The 15783-nt window shown below is 39.0% G+C and overlaps 1 long non-coding RNA gene across 2 annotated transcripts in view; it reads left to right on the top strand.

Moving 5' to 3' along the window:
- LOC109368970 overlaps positions 1 to 11165 on the top strand; it is a 14237-nt gene extending 3072 nt beyond the window's left edge. Inside the window, exons 2-5 of one of the 2 annotated variants that reach the window (XR_002117481.1) lie at positions 7343 to 7442; positions 7950 to 8066; positions 9430 to 9507; positions 10084 to 11165. This is a non-coding gene — a long non-coding RNA (uncharacterized LOC109368970). The remainder of the gene's footprint in view (positions 1 to 7342; positions 7443 to 7949; positions 8067 to 9429; positions 9508 to 10083) is intronic. The other variant, XR_002117482.1, reaches the window with a different exon arrangement.
- The last annotated feature ends 4618 nt before the right edge of the window (positions 11166 to 15783 follow it).

The raw sequence follows: 15783 nt of genomic DNA, 5'->3' as shown, positions 1-15783 counted from the left end.
TTTTTTTTGCAAATTATCCAAACTGACCAAGAACACTGACTGATAAAGATGCCAAGTAGGACTTGCAGTGCAAATATGCTTTTTCCTTACCTATAAAACAATATTAAGTGGTGAGGGGGAATAAGTACTTCTTATGTTTGGGGTGGAAATGAACACAATAGAAAACTTTTCACATAAGGAATTCTAATAATAGACAAAAGATCCTGTAAAGAAACTAAGAACATTTTGAAAAAGGATGAAGCTGCAGAAACAACAAAACAAGACATTCATCAAAATTAATAATCCAAGTGTTTCTCTATCTCTCAATCTATGAGGTCAGTCAATCTTTTAAATTACACTTTTTATTTTTTGAAGTTTGAGTCCTGTAGCAAGTATCTAAATGAAACTCGTTAATATTTCATGGGTTGCACATCTTCTAATCTGTTTTTATTTCATAATCTGTTTTTATTTCATTTTTATGAAAATTACCCTTCAAATTGGTTTTCTTCACCTGGAAAGACCCATATCTTTTGCATTATAATTATTTAATTATGTCAATTTATGTATAGCTATAATTAGTAAAAATTCCTGCTTGGATTTCCAAAGGAGTTAGAATGGCATCTAAAGGATGCTCCCTATCCTTCATAGAAGGGGTTTTGCAATGGTCTCTTGAAATGTTCTTGACGAATGACTTGAAGATGATTTCAGTTTTGCTTTGGTTTCTCAGGTTTATCTGAGTTCTAGAGGAACAGCGGTTGCAAACAATTCAGAAATTAATTGCCACAGCATCCTCTCCTTCCCCTCACCTTTCCTGGGCTCTTTCTCCAGAGCTGGTGTTCTCCAGGGAAACAAGCAGGATGGTGTAATGAGAGAAGTGGCACGTGGCACTGATTCATGGTGGGAAGTTGTGGAAACTAAACCGCCTTTACTAAACAATTTTGAGTTGTTATACTTTTGATCTTGTGACACCCAGCGATGAAATCAGGCTATGGAGGCCAGCCCAAGGTGCTCCAGACTTGGCAGCCTTTGCTTACTACTTGTTTTAATGCTGACTGTTTTCCAGTGAGAGGGCTTGGGGAAGGAGATAAGATCCTTTTGATTTTTATGTTCTCAGAAGTGTTATTGTTAGCTATCATGGATATCTCCAGTTCCCTGTGTTATCTCTGATAGACTGAGAACCAGGCAAATGACCAAAATTCAAGCAACCAATTATTTATCATGAAATTCTTGACAATCCAACTAATAACAGGTAAACCAGTGAGCGCTGATTAAGCAAAGTAGTTGAGCAACAATACCAAGACTCTGATGCTGTATTTCTGTCCCCAGTGCCTTCAGTTTTGGATATTTCCCAGTATCCAAAGTCAAGGCAACCAGTCTTGAGACTCCCCTGATGCAAAAAGCCTGGAGCAAGGAACGACCTTCTCTCTTCCACAGGCTTTGCTGTGTACTCTTCTTTGCTGGACAAACCCAGCCTGGCCTATGGACTTGCCACCTCTTCTCAAGGGGCACAGTCCATCTGTTGAAGCTGGCCCAGCTGGTGCAGATTCACCCTTCCATGTTCAAGCCACAAAGCTTTTAACTTTCTACTGTAAATTTAGCAGCCTTGTGGTATGCCTGGGGTGATTTTCACAGGAATCCTGGCTGGCAATCTCTAAGGAACCTCCTGTTTCTAGTCCTGATTATGTCCATCAAATAGGAAAGATTTTATACATGAGTTAAACTACCCGAAGGGAGCAAAAATCCAGAGCAAGAGTGAGCCCTTAGTTAGACCTGAGGACATCTGTGATAAGGGTGGGAGTCTGGTCGCTAAAGGAGAAAAAAGCATGGGAAGCTGAAGAAGGAGATGGGCAGCCCAGAAACACAGGCTGGTACACACTCACAAAACCAAATGTAGCTTTCAGCAGCTTTTGTCCTGCTTTGTCCAAATATATTTTTCTCTGGGGAAAAGCTTTTCATACATCTTCTAGCATACCTGCAGCATACATTTTACCAGGCTGATCTCCACTTGATTCAGACAGCATTTTGCTCTTACTGCTCTGACTTCTGGTTCAATTAGATGCTTCGCTCCCCCACACTAGCTCTAAATTATTGGAGTTTTTTAGTGTGTCCTGGAATCCTTGTGAAATCAGAATTTCAGATCAGGTGTTCTGTTATATTCAGAAGCTGGAAATGTTCTGAATCTATTTGACATATTTTAGTACTTTTTCTTCTGTTAGGAACTTAGAAATACAGAACTCTGTGAAAATGAATGAAAAACTCTGCTTATGTGAAGCTGGTAGAGATGTGCACGTTCAGATCATGTTTAGAGAAAGGATTAACATGAAGATGAAGTTTTATTATTCTTCATTTCTCCTGGTCTTTCCTGCTTCCCTGTAATGGATTTTCACTTATTTGATGATGGACCAGACTTCTCTGTATCATTGAGATCTCCACACGTTTGGAAGGGGAGGGAATGGTAAGACTTGCATGAAGTTTATTTGCGATTTTCTTTCCGTTACAATTTAGATGTGAAAATCTTTGGAAATGAGAATATTGTGGTCATTTTTCTAGATGCAGGTCCATAAACCAATGAGTATTTCTAAGTATGGGGGTGTGTGTGTGTATATATAATACACAGAGGAGAATTATACATTGTTAGTAGCTGGATCAGAAGTAGCTGCAGGTAATACAAATGATTTTCTTTGTGTAAGAATATAAATGAGGAAAATTTTCCCAGCTGAGAAAGTTTCTGCTGTGTGTTTTTGTCGTCGTCACTCTTATCAGAGAAAAACTGCCAAGAATTTTAATACACCCTATATTCGTTAGTGGTTTATAATGAATCTGTGATTCTACAACATGCCCACAAATCCCAATTTCTGTGTATATTTGTCTATTTTAGTGCTCTTCCTTAAAGCTCTACTTGGTCAAATGTATATTCATCATGCGTCTGTCTTTACTTGCTGGCAACTAAGCTAATAATATGCAGGGTGCTCTGTGTTGCACTGGAGTTTGAATGTGTGTAAGTTTGTACATTTATTTTCCATTAAAAGTGGAAAAATAATTAAGTTTACAATAGCGCTTTCTAGTTAGCTTACTTATTTCTATTCTGGATGTATTTCATTATTATCAATAACCTTGCATCAGTGTTACCTTGGAAATGGAGAATGAGTTTTGGCACGGCTGTAGGAATCGAAGTTTTGTATCCTAGCCAACTGCCCTCTTGCAATCACTGCTTGCTAGGTATCAGTGAACAGTTCAGATAGGCTGCATTACTTGGCCAGTTTTCTTGCATGAAATATCCTTGTCTTTGAGCAACACGTTTCATATACTTTTGTGGTAGTAACTCTTGCAAAAGTACGATGAATTCTACGGGTAAAAGCATCATCAGTGGATTTCTGGGGAGGGGGAGAACATGAAAAGGGCCTAAACTTATATTCAAATCCTCAGTAGTTCTTTTCTCTTTAAAATTAATTTTTTACTAATTCATAAGCTATATTTCTTCAAACCAATACCTAAGTTTTAATGGAACTCGGTATTGGTTAGGCGTAAGGCATGTGCTCAGATGCTTTTTAATATTTCTGCTTTTTAATATGGAGAGGTCGGACCATCAGCAGAGCTTAAGGCAATGCAGTTCTATCAGCTGCGGGCATTGTAAGAAGCCAGTTAAGTCATTTTACCGTAACATTACAATTTATTTAATTTTGAAATGCTAATTAACTTGGTGGGGGGAGAGGGAAGAAGAGGTTCTAGAATCATCTAATAACTTCATTTGTAATGCAGAGATTAGTTAAAAAATTAACTTTTCTAAAGAAACTCAGTTTTCTGTAATACAGATAGTGCAGTCCACAATGAATGTTGTAAGCTTGGAAATCATAATTAAAAAAAATAAAATAAAATCCTGCTGCATCAATTGAATCCAGCAAAAAAAAAAAAATCTTGTTCTTTCTACTTCATACATTATCAGCTAACATCAGAAATTACTGGACTAGTTTGTTAACGTAGCAAAAGGTAGAAAAGAACATGCTTTAGTCTTCCACAGAAATATTGACTGTGCTGACAATCCTGCTCCTGTATTGTGCTGCTGTATAACTGAAAATAGACAAACAAATCAAGGATGCACAGCAGAAAAAGGTACTGCTTTTTTGTATAGCCATCCTCTGGATTTAATTTCCCCCCAACAAGTGCATTATGGTTGTAATTAGAAAGAGAGAAGAGTAAGGAAGAAATGATTACTGAAATGGAGGTTTATGAATCTATCTTTTGGCATTTTGAATAAGAGGATTTATTTTTCTAATGTACTCAGTTCTTAGTGTTTTTCTCTAGTCAATGTTTTTAAGTTTGCTCTCATTTTTTAATCACTTCTTAAAGATCAAAAATGGCTTCTACAACATAGACTTTCAGCATGGGTTAGACCTTTTCTTCCTTGTATGGTATGTGCTATGTGTAGACAGCAAGTGTATCAAAGAGTTGAGTGTTAGCGTGATATAGGTAGCAAATAGGCAGTTTTGTTTTTACGATGAACTTCACAACTGGCAAGTTTCTCCAAGAGATAACTAAATCCTTTATTTTTCCATTTATTTTCACATAAACGGAATGTAAAACTCAATTTGTAATAGCACCATCTGGAGACCTAGTAATGCTACAGCCCCTAAATCTGCACCCATGAGTTTGAAAACACAACCAGTGTAGTTCGTTATTCGCTGCAGAACAGAGTGGCTACCTATAGTATGTCCAGACCTTTGCACAGGGTTTGCGTATACAAAATTATCATTAATGCCTTTTCTTAATTCTGCTTCAGAGCTCTATGTACATCTCTCAGTGGATTAACCTTTTAAAAACTATCTAAAAAAAAAAAAATCATGACTGTTAATCTTTAGACATTATGACATGGAATTTTCGGATCTTATCAATTTGCAGTGTTTGTGATATCTACTGTTTGCCTGTCCATCCATGCAGCCTAGGAATGCCAACTTCCATCTGCCCTCGCACTAGTGCTGAGCTTTTTCCCTTCGAAAACAGGAAAAAAAAAATAGTACAACAGTGTAACATGATGGAAGGCAAAACCAGTAATTTTCATGGTAAGCATTCGTTGGCTGAGGTAAACCAGCACTGCTTTTGTAAGAAGGATTTTTCATCCTTTCTTTCTCCCTCACTTAAAAAGATTTTGATCAAGAATGTTGGTTTAAAAAATGAACAATCTCATGCCTCAGTACATGTATTAGTATTAAATCTTCTCTATTCATGCTGTCTCTGTAAAGGTTTTCATTTAAATGAAAAAAATGGATGACTCAACATGACGTTTCATCTCAAAACAAAATTATTGATGCTTGTGAAACTGCAGTAGGATTGTTGTAATGTATATCACTATTTCTCCTCCTGTTCTAGTAATGGCTGCACCATTCACAATGTATTTAGATAAATACATAATTTATGATGTATAAATTTGTATGATTGGAGTGCCTTGGATATTATTGCTTATAAAATTGTTGGTGACTGAAACCGAACACAGTGTGGTGTTTGATGCTTGTCTCTGAACTCTCTACCTAAGAAGAACAAGATGGCTTGGATTTCTGTGTCACTATCCAATTCATGCCACCTCTCTACCACCTGTCCATGGTACCACCAGGTAGTCATAACCTGCAGATGAGTTTTGCCTGGAGAACTTCTCCAGGAACCCCAATGTGAGAGCAGTGGGTTGAAGAAATGGATGATAAACGCTGACGCACTTAGGGAGGGGAAGCATTAATTGCTTTGTCTACAGAAACAGACCTTAGGGATTAAGACACCTCAGAGTTAAGTTTATTCCACATAGTTGCCAATTTTTACTCTCTATCTTTAGTGTTGTCTGTGAAGTGTTATCCTCTTGAAAGAGCATGCATTTGCTGGAATAATCACAGTTTTTCCTCTCCTCTGTTAGCTATTAATAGTGATAAATTTTAATTGCATATGTAAATAAAAACACTATGTACTCATTAGTTTAAATATGTTTTTCATTAGGCAAATGAAATGCTCATTGCATATGATGTAAAACTAAAAGCAGGAGAATGTTAACAGCGTGGAGCAGTTTGGAAAGTATATTGACGCTATTTCTTTTTAATGATAAAATAAATATTGATTGAAGGGTTTATGGGCAATTTTTTCATTTTTGGCATTTTGCTTTTGGAACTGAAAAATCCAAATAATTTAGCAGAGACATAGGTATATCATCAAGGCCAACGCACTTAAATTGCTGCTAAAACAGAGATGACACCATAAATATTTGTTACTATAGGTAGCGTTGATTATTTTCGAAATGGTTACTGCAATGTGGCTAGGTAGTTTCAGTTTCCATATAGAAAGATTCTGATACCTCTCAAACTCTGATAACTTTGAACATATTGGCCCTGAATTACATTGCTTCTTAATCATTAATTTTCAAATTCTTTGAACTCAACACTCCAAATACATTTTCCTCTATTTTTAGGGTCTGTGCAATTATAGTCAAGAGGATATAATTTGTCAGTTCAGTAATCCACAATTTCAAGATTGAAATATATTTATCTATCCATTAGGTTACAATTTGATTCCTTTCTACCAGTAATGTATCAAGAATTCTTTAACTAGTTTACTTGTAAGCTGTCTTCGCCATCACTTTCCACAGTTCTGCTCAGTAGGGAAAGATAGAAATCTTACTACAGAGATGTTTTGCAAATCAATTTCATTTTATACAACAGCCTAGCTTCTTAACGCTTCAGCCATGCCGAAAAGTTACAGATGCATCTTTCTAACGTTATGGTTCAGAACAGACTAATAATCTCTTTTGGTGTTGGAAAATACTGCATTGCTGGTGTGGTTATCCACTGAGGTCTGTTAGTCGGTTTTAGAGTAGATATATATAAAAATATCTGAACAGATAATGTTTCCCGATTAATATACGAACATAAAATATTTTTTCCCTCAAAAACTCACAGCAACCAATACACTTCCTTCTTGTCTGCTTTCACAGGAGAGATAAGGAAACAGCCACTTCTAGAGATAAGCTTGAATATTTCTGTTTCCCCTATAGTTACTCAGTTGCAGTTCTATCAGATTTTTGCATCAGAGTATGGTAAAATATTCATATGCAAGATGAAGTGAAAAAAATAAGACAGGCTAGAGGGCAGTCTCAAAATTAACAGAAAACCAAAGCCTTGGCAGACAACCTAAAAATAGTTATTTATCTGTCTTCTAGATTTTTCATTTCCCAAACTAAATTGTTGCTTGCGGTATCAGTTTCCAAAAAAATAGCAGCAAATAGGCATTCCACTTTGTATGCAAACCTTTTGCTCTCGACATGGCTGAGAACAAAGTCATGGACTGTAGGCCAGGGGAGACTACTGTGATACCAAATTTGACTTTCTTGTAGGAGAGACCAGAGTGTTTTAACTGCCAACATCCTGACAAAGTTCATGGGTCCTGGCTAATCTGGAGCAAAACTCTGAGGATCACATTCAGTCTGGTCTCGGGTGAGAGAGCGCAGAAAACTTCCCATCTCTTGCATATTTTGCCCTTAAACCTCTGTTTTTCTTATTTGCCGTATTACTAATAAACACAGTATTAGTGTGTAAGTACTGTTTACTAGATGCTCATGCTTATGCAAAGTAGAAGTGATTTACTGCAGTGCTAGCTTGTTGTGTATCTATGCCCCAATAGATCAGTGCAGTCACTGTCAAAGAATTTGAGCATAACAGCACTGTATAACTGTCATATACAGACTAAGGTCTGGAAAGCAAGCATGTCTTGACCTTCATTTGTGCTCTAAATATTGTCTTTACTATTCAGAATGGTTCTTATTCATCTATAATCCATGTAGCGTTTCTCCAGTTGTCAGCATTCATGGAAAGTGGTTAGCTTTTATAAATGATTGCTCTGAGCTGCAGTCTGACTCCTTTGATTCTCATCCATCATCAGATCCTCTTTAGCGATTTCTCATGAGGGTCCCCTCCTTCTTACCGCAGAATTTCTTTATGCAGGAGGAGGTGCACTTCAAAGATGCATTAAATCTTGTATATGTGCTTCTGTACATGCTGACACAATTCACTGTAGCCTTTGACAGCTCCTTCAGATTCTTCAAGAAGCTTATGGCAGAGGTGAGAAAATTGAAGCTATGTAATGCTTTAATCTATAGTATCCTCTGTAATATTTAAATTGTAGATGCATCCAGTCTTTCTTTAATGGTAAAATGTAACATGTTACACAGTTAGGTAAGGGAACTCAATTTCTGAATAACTCTTCCAGAACATCAAATTTTATTCACCTGCAAATTTCTTATCTGATGAAACTTAGCTCAGTAGGAATGTGTCCAGGAGAAAATAAGCATCAACTTGTTCTCTCTCCTCATTTCTTTTCCTTTAGTTTTTGTGATTTCTAGTTCTTCCGTTACAGGTAACGTATAGCCTAACTTCTGGAATAGATTTGCTGACACTTTGAATATCACTGGGATTTCTGGATTTGAATGAGATTAACCTATACATGGAAACCCCTTCTTTTTTACTGTTGTCTAGTAGGGATCTACTTCCGTGTGTTTTGGATCACTTCAGCCAAGCTAGATCAGCAGTTAGACAATTGTCCATTTTATACAATGCACAACATCAATAGGAGGTTTTTGCAGTACAGTCAACTTTCCAAAATCAAATTTGCAACGAGGCAATTGGAGTGCTTTATAATAGGGAAGAGTTAAAAACATAAGCCGCAGCAGACACTAAGGAATGGAGAGGCTGAGAGAGGTCTGCAACACGTACATTCGCAAATTAAGATAACTATCAGTCATTAAAAAGATAACACCCTATTGTCTCAAACTTCAGTACATTAAACAATGGTATTCTACCTTCTCCCTTTGTCAACTGTAGTATTCTCGCAGTGAACTGCCTTTCGACATAAATGACGGCAACTCTCTGCTTTGCTTTTTGTTTTATGTTTTCCGAGATTCCTAGTTACAACAAAAGCATCTCACAAAGTATTTTGAGCTGGAAAAGATTTTCATCTCTTGTTACAGGATAAATCAAACAGTTTCAGGATAATTTGCTGGCTTCCATTTTCTCTTCAAGTAAATGCGTATCTATCATGCGACTGTAGTACGAATTTTGAGTTATAAAGGGTCATTCAGCAGCTAATATAGAGTTGTGAGAGGTGAAATGGAAAAAAGGTTTCTGTATGAAGACTGTTCCCTAGGTACACTCCAAGATAAACAAAGATATAATGTAATTTAGGTTTTTGTTATTGTTGTTACCTAGTTAAAAACAGCACCTTACCACCATATTCGACTGACTTGGATCACTTTGTGCATAGATAATCTATTTTGTCTTTTTATACGAGCAACTAAGGAGCATGGAATTTAGAATGGTAAATTGACTTGAAGCTGGTAGCATCCACTGCAGGGGCTATTAAAAATATAAAAAGTCAATTACAAATGAGGCTTTGTTCTCTCTCTTGTGCATCTCTTCTGCTCACCAGAGATCAAGCAAGGCATTTGCCATGTAAAGAAATGCGGAAGATAGGATTCTCTAGAGAGAAGATCAACGTCCTTTTGAGGTAAACGTCCTTTGTGTTTTGGGAGCTCCTCTTGCTTTGGAGGAAGTTTATCCATATGAACATAAAATACACCTTCCTGAGTGAGTGTTGGTGTTATGTTTAGCTCAATGTATGTCTGACTGCTAGGCATGTGAATATACATCTTGATCTGTGAAAATACAGAAAATATATTCCTGAGCAACTTGTGCAGGATGCCTAGTGATTTCTTGACAGTGTTATGAGATCAGTCTCAACGTGTTTTGAGCCACTTTTTTTGGATGAGCACAGCAGATGTATATAAGCCATGATTCAAAGCAGATGGAAAATGACACGTGGATGACTGTAATTAATTTTTGAAGATGTGCTCTGTTCTGTGCTTAACTGGGAGTGCATTGTGGTGCCAGTGAGATCTGACAAACTCCCGAATGCTTTGCCAAGCCCTTGTGTTCAGGTCTTTGCAAATTCAAATGCTGCACTGCCTCTGGAAATACAGATACATACAAAATGAAATGCAGTTCAACTATGTCCACACAACTGATCAGGTTATTAAATTGGGATTTTATAATTGTCTCATTACGTGTGGATATTTTTACTTAGGAAAGGAGCTCCCCAAAGCGAGAACCTATGGATTATGAACAAGACATGAGATGATTCAGACAGAGTAACTATCAAATGGAGAAGGAGCTGTTCAACACTTTCATATCTAGTTCCAGTTATTAGCTCGTGAGCACAACACGGTACCATACTGTGACTTGGGATACGAAGGCAAGTTACAGAAATAAGCAAATAAACAACATGTTGTTTCTCATGCTCTTCAGTGCATTGGACTGTTAACTTTGATGTAAGACAGTGGATCTCAACTTGCAGTATGTCTATGGAGTTCCTAAGTGCTAGACAGAAAGTAAATAAAGATGTTGCTTCTTATGATATGTATGTTTAGGTACCAAGACAAATATTTACTCTATCAACCAGGGAACTCTGTTTAAAAGATCATCTTCAAGCATGAATTACTTCATTGTGAAAGCAAACCTCCTCTCCACCATGGCACTGTTAGTACTGTTATTTCTCACGTGGACTCAGACACAGCAAAACTCTTAAGCAAGCACATACCAGCATTTATTTCTAGTTGTGAATTTTTAGTATTCAGAGATATTCTGCTTTCTGTGAGCCTTGTCATTATCATTAACAATGTGCTTAAGCACTTGATTACTTTGCTCCTCCTCCAAACACTGCAGAGCTCAGTAGGAAAAGTTGCAGATTGCTCTGAGTGATCCTAGACTACATGCATAACATCTAACGTTACCTGAGCATTTTTATTTCAAGAACCTATACTTTGCAGCCTAATATTTTCAAAGAACACATTCCTACTTCAGAATGCATTCAAGTGTGTTTATTGTTCCTATTGAATTTGATTATTTTGGAACGTTTGTGCTTCAGACAGAGAAATGTACAGTGGAGATATGATGAATGCTTTTGAGTCTGTGCCCAAAGCATTTCATGAATCATGAATGCTTCTACTTCCTCCTGAATGCTTTATTTTCTGTATAGGCTGCCATATCATATAAAAGAGAAACTTGTTAGTAAGCCTCATCTACAAAGGGTGCTCTGAAAGTAGTGCCTCCTATTTTATTATTTTGGCACAATATCAGAGCTGGATGTTTGGTGAACGATAGCAAAGATTGAACCTTCCTGCCAACATTCTATTATCTTTTATTGCCACTTGACAGATGGCAGCAGAAGGGCAGTCTGTCAAAATGGCATCTGACATGGAAGTGTGTATGATGCAAAACTATGGAACTGAACTCCTCTGTTCAGAAAAAAAAATTGACCTTCATTGACACTCAGTAAACATTTCACAGAATCCAGACTTGTACGGGTTGGAAGGGACCTCTAGAGATCATCGAGACCAACCCCCCTGCCAAAGCAGGCTCCCTACACCAGGTCGACCAGATAGGCGTCCAGGCGAGACTTGAATATCTCCAGAGAAGGAGACTCCACAACCTCCCTGGGCAGCCTGTTCCAGTGCTCCGTCACCTCACCGTGAAGAAGTTCTTACGCACATTCGTGCGAAAACTTCCTGTGCTGCAGCTGATGTCCGTTTCCCCTCGTCCTGTCTCCACGTACCACTGAAAAGAGACTGGCCTCACCGCTATGGCCGCCACACCTCAGGTATTTATAAACCTGGATCAGGTCCCCTCTCAGTCTTCTTTTCTCAAGGCTAAACAGACCCAGTTCACTTAGCCTTTCTTCATAGGGGAGATGCTCCAGGCCCTTCACCATCTTTGTGGCCCTCCGCTGGACTCTTTCCAAGAGATCCTTGTCTTTTTTGTACTGGGGGGCCCAGAACTGGACACAGTACTCCAGATGAGGCCTTACCAGGGCAGAGTAGAGGGGGAGGATCACCTCCCTCGACCTGCTGGACACGCTCTTCTTAATGCACCCCAGAATGCCATTGGCCTTCTTGGCCACGAGGGCACACTGCTGGCTCACGGCCAACCTGTCGTCCACCAGGACGCCCAGGTCCCTCTCCGCAGAGCTCCTCTCCAGCAGCTCATCCCCCAGCCTGTATTGGTGCATGCAATTATTCCTCCCTAGGTGTAAGACCCTACACTTGCTTGTGTTGAACCTCATCCGGTTTCTTACTGCCCAGCTCTCCAGCCTGTCCAGGTCTCGCTGAATGGCAGCACAGCCTTCAGGCGTGTCAGCCAATCCTCCCAACTTCGTATCATCAACAAACTTGCTGAGGGTGGAACAGTAGATGTGATCACAGAGAGGTGGTGTGTGGTGAGTTTTAGCAGTGGTGGCAGCGACGTTTAAGACAAGCCACATTCTGGATGGCCGTGCAGAATTTAAATGCATGCTCTTGTTCATCATTGGTGAAAATGCATAGCTGATGGTGGTAACTGTTGAAAAGTAGCGTTTCATAGGTGAGAATTTGCTCTATCAAATATTGTTATTGTACTCTTTGTATCTGTTGTGGTTTCCACGGAAATAAATAAGAGGTACATACTTAGCGTAGCTATGCATTTTCACCAGCAATACCATAAACCTGCACACCACTCCCATAAAAATCTGCACCACCTCTAAATTTGAGTATTTGAAATGAAGGCACAAACATCAGGTTTTAAACAAGTGTTTTGTCTTAGAGCAATGGGTTCCAGACTTAGGACATCTGGACTCTAACAGCTGGTTTATTTTTGCCACTGCCTCCAGTAACTGCTTTTGAAAAAGCACTCTTTCTTCTGCATGCTGTAGACATTCCACAGCACGTTTTTGCAAGAACTCAAAGATACAGCTTTTTCTCCTTAGGTTCAAGGTGTAATTCATAGAGGTTTAAGATGTCTTCTGTCCAGGCAGAAGCAGTGAATGTACAGAATTGCTTCATTTCCAGGCATAAACCTAAGTTTTATCATCCTTCCCTCTCTTCTTCTCCATTTCTCTACCGGTCACGTCACCCAAGAAACAAAGATGTATGCCAGGCAGACATTATAACTATCTCTGCTAACATCTGTTACAGACCAATTTCAATGCTATTGCTACTTCCCTTCTTATTCTGTATGTATGAGCGGGTATTAATATCTCCAAGGAAGGCAAATGCATGAATCAATGTGCCTGAATTAAATAGGGTTGAATGGATGAAGCATGCATATGAAAGAACGAGTACTGTGTTTGTATAGTCAGGCTTTGTGTGGAACATGGAGAGTGGCGGGGACAAGGTGTAGCGGGACAGAAGAAGACTGGCCTCAGGGTGGGTGGGAGGCTGCCTCCCTTAAAAATAAGGCTGGAGAAGTGATGGAAGTAGATGGATGCAAATACACTACGCTGAACTTGCAGGAGAGAAGCAGGACTATATTTGGTGATAGAAAATGGTGATTTAATGAAGCTTAATGTGAATAAGACTAATAAGCTAATTAACAAGATTCAAGATGGCTGAATACATTTGATTATTTACTGTATAGAGGGCAGGGTAAACACACTCATAAGAAACCTTCTCATTTAGTCATGAGGATCAGGGTGGGTCCCCTTAATTTCTAAACACCTTGAGCCCTGGAGATAAGGAACCTCAATGCAACTGGATCCACTCCTAATCCCAGGCTTGGTCAGTGGCTTATGTCTAAGGGTTTATATGCGCACAATCAATCTAAAATATAATCTTAGCGAAGGTAACAAAGCTTAAAACAAACTATCAGTCATTTACTGAGGATCTATCTTGTATTGGCAAGAGCATCTTGATGTCAAGATGAAAGGGATCTCCACAGAGGTATAACCTTGAGAGCTGTCTTTGCTTGAGGGGCAATCCTGTCATGCAGTCCACTGCCATGCAGGAGACCTCGAGGGGTTCTTTGGCTGCTCACTACTTGTGGGTAAGATGATTGACTCATAATCACAGGCTTTTAGCGTGTGCTCAGTGGATCCTCAGCTGTTGAACTAGGTGTTGACAGTCATTTCCTTCAGACTCCCAGTTTGAGACAGATTTATGATCATTAGTCTGTCTTAGTGAGAGCGTTATTAGTACAACTGTTCATAGTCTTTCTGTGTAAGGCAGAAGGAGGAAGCAGAGGGAAGAAGCTCATGGGGGGAAACCGCTGTTGTGGATAGGCCCTAGACTTGCACACCTCTTTTGTGCTCTGCTGCTGTATAAGTATGGGAGGAAGGAACAGAGAAAAAGCTGCCCTGATCATTCAGAAGCCCTGAATTGTCTGTTCTATGAGAAAATCTGGGCAGAGGGTGGAGGTACTGTCAGAAGCTGTTTCTGATAACTGAAGCTTAGTAGATGTTGTTTGTGTTGCTGCTGCCTTATGAGCCACTCACATTTTTCTTGCAAGAGGCTGTGCACAAGTGCTCACCTGGGGAAGCCTCCAGCTGTGTTTGTTCTGATATATCCTTCACCCCTTGGCCCTCTCAGCTCAGTTCTCCCTCATGTCCATACAGCAGCCCACTGTGCATTAGTGAGTAGTAAATGCTGTCAGGGCCACACCAACACCTCTGGCAGTACCTGCAACTTGCTCTCTGTTTTTCTGTAGCTCGAGTCAGATGTATTGCTGTCAGCCACTTCTATCTCGCTTGTCCTAAAGGCACAGTCCCTCAGGAGAAGTTTTGTGAAAGTAGCAGGGGGATAGATGCCAATAGTATGTTTGTTAGAGAAAAGAGTGGTTTGACCGGCATGGGTGCAGCTGACAGATATATTTTGTACTGCTCAGATTCGGACCTTGCACTGTAGAACATAGCAGTAGTTAAAAACTTTTCTATCCATCCATTTCCAGTCTTATTTCTTATATTCAATTGCTGAGCGTGAATGGAGCTGGCCCAAGAGGTAGGTCTGCTTTGTACTACATAATGTTCTGAAGACTGACGTCACTGATATTTTGCTTTGTGATCACACTGAGCATTTTTGAAGAGGAAAATATGTACAGGAAGCTCTCCAAGGTCAATATAACAGAGTAAATAGCCAGATGCTATTTCCACGTGAATTACAAGGGTGAGCAGCCAACATCCCTTAGTCATGTAAATTATGAAAATTCTGAGAACTACAGTACACACAAGAAATCTATGGCTGCTGAATCATTTTCTCTGGTTCAAAAATGACCATATCTTACCCCTTTGTTCCCAATTTTATTTGCATTCAATTATTGTGCTCCATCCTGATAGACGTAGGGATGGGAGAAAAGATCTTTTCTTTAGGATATTGTTCTTTTATCATCAAAAAGGCATTCAGCAGACTTGACATTGTTTTCAAGATTTGGGAAAAATAATACAAAACCAGTATTGAGCTATTTCTCTTAAACTATCTGTAGTTAAAGTGATTATTAAACCCCAGGACAGGCTTAAGGATGATCCAGATGAATATTGTTTTCATCGAGCTATAGGTCTTTGGTGAATTCATCTGCTTTTTCACTGTTGCCTTAGGGTTGACTAGCGAAAAGCATACCATCAAGTGAAATTGCAATTATTTTGCTCCAATTCCTTTAAAGTTCAGTTTCTATCTGTTACTGCTTGTAGGTATCTGATGTAAGCAAGATTACTTGCTTTCTGAACGCTCTCTTGCACTTGGAAAGCTAGAGATATACAGTATATCCGAATAATAAGAAAAAAACTCAAGATGAAAATACACTGCCTTTTCTAATACAATAAATTAGGGCAATGTATACAACAATGATTAATTTGAAAGATGTTTGGAAATGTGAATAAATGCTCCTTGTTAGTGGATGCTTCTGGCCATCACAGGTGAATGCAATGATCCAGGTGCTAACTGCTCTTAGAAGGGACTTAAGGGACTGGAAACAAACTGGCAATTGC

This window comes from Meleagris gallopavo, chromosome 8, assembly GCF_000146605.3.
Source record: "Meleagris gallopavo isolate NT-WF06-2002-E0010 breed Aviagen turkey brand Nicholas breeding stock chromosome 8, Turkey_5.1, whole genome shotgun sequence".
Classification (NCBI taxonomy): Eukaryota; Metazoa; Chordata; class Aves; order Galliformes; family Phasianidae; genus Meleagris; species Meleagris gallopavo.
The sequence above is the reverse complement of the archived record's forward strand: the minus strand, read 5'-3'. Positions and strand labels throughout refer to the sequence as shown.